Genomic DNA, 1,712 nt, shown 5'->3' on the forward strand with positions numbered 1-1,712 from the left:
TTGCCTCTTATCTCATTGACTCTTCGGTCAGCTGCTAGGGAAATATCCTCTGTTCCTCAGATGAGGAGACTGGGACTCAGAGGGCAGCTGCGTCGCGGAGCAGCACGTAAACTCAGGTGTGTTTGACTCCAAAGTCCGTGTTCTTTTCATCGCACGTTGGTGCCTCTTACGAAACTTTTCTAGGTCCAGAGAATGACACAAGTGAAGTCGCTGCAGATATTCGATGTTTCCAAACGCCCTTATAAGACCCGATGAAACTTCAGTAGTTTTCTCATAACTCAGTCTCGCTTGCAGGATACCTAGTTGAAGGTTCATGAAAATTTCATAATCTAGATGTAGGGTGATTTTGGTGCTGCGAGCATAAATTCCTACCCATGGAGACGAGACTAGTCCTAGCACAGAGCAGGGCTGGGATAGGCCAGAGGTGCTGTAGTCTGCTGTTTCATGAGAGCTTTTGTCCCTGGTGGTTAGTGTCCAGAAGGGTCACACGATGAGTCTGTAGTCCATACAACAGTGTCATTTATCATACGAGAATGGACCAGGCAGCGTTATTGCATTGCATTTTCTACTGTAAGGGAATTTTTCCACCAAGGAATTATGTTGACCACATACAATAAGTAGAAGATGTTTTGCCATTTATACAACTGACATTTTCTGCAATGTGGCTGAGAATTTGTTCTTGTAATAATTGAACTTTCTAGCATTTCCTTTGAGGGAAACTTACCAATTTTATAAAACTTCATAAAAATACGCACCCCTCAACAGACCCTAAGCAAGCTGGACCCGTTGTCATTTTCTTCTGCGAAGAGTCTTAAACTTTCCTTATTTGTAAATGTCCACCTCTAAGTCACCTCTGTGGTCTGGCCTCCCTGTTCTAGGCCTGACCTCGGGCCACCACGCTTCGTCAGAGAAAGTGATTTCTTGTTCTTTCTTCATTCTTTTTGGTTTACGTCTCCACAACCCTTGTCCCAAAGTTCCTCCGCTCACCTCCAGCTCCCATCCCAGCCCTCAGCAAGAATCTGTGCTTGATCCTCTCAGGAGGGGAAAGGATGTGAAGTCTGTTCCATCACCTGCCACATCAGAATCCGCGGCTCCATTTCCCGCATCTCCCTTTGCCCTTATTTCTGAGGGAGAAAGGGCCCCCCATGCTTGCCAAGATGAAACACTGTGTCCTGCATTACCTCCCTTCCAGATTTCAATTTTTTCCCCCTCGCCACCTTCTCTGTTTACAAAAGTGCTCAGATATGTCCATTCATAAACAAACAAACAAACAAAACCCATAAAAAACGCGTTTTCTCATTCTTTTACTGCTCGTGTCTATTTTTGTGTCTCCTGCCTTCCGGTTCTGGCCAGACGTCTTGAACTGGTAGTCTGTCATCACCGTCCGCTAACGCCTTCAGTTTTTGACATATGGCTCTCCCCCCCGCCATCCTACTGAGAACTGTTCTCTGGAAGGTCACTAAGCCTCTTGTTTGTCAGATCCAGTGACCTTTTCTCTGTTCTAATTCCTGAGGCTTTAGAATCTGACATGGTTTATTACCATGCTTTGAGGCTCACAAGTCCCTGGGCTTCAAGAATACCTTTTTCTACAGGTGCCTACAGCACCTGGTCTTCCCAGGTGGTCTCTCATCCAAGCACTAACCAGGCCCAAACCTGCTTAGCTTCCGAGATCCGAAGGGACTGGGCTTGTGCAGGGTGGCGTGGCCGGAGAC

At 46.6% G+C, this 1,712-nt stretch overlaps 1 pseudogene; it reads right to left on the reverse strand.

Moving 5' to 3' along the window:
* Nucleotides 1-1,593: 1,593 nt before the first annotated feature.
* LOC118604182 lies at nucleotides 1,594-1,712 on the reverse strand (annotated as a pseudogene).

The sequence above is a fragment of the Rousettus aegyptiacus genome, unplaced genomic scaffold (assembly GCF_014176215.1).
Source record: "Rousettus aegyptiacus isolate mRouAeg1 unplaced genomic scaffold, mRouAeg1.p scaffold_m13_p_6, whole genome shotgun sequence".
Lineage (NCBI taxonomy): Eukaryota > Metazoa > Chordata > Mammalia > Chiroptera > Pteropodidae > Rousettus > Rousettus aegyptiacus.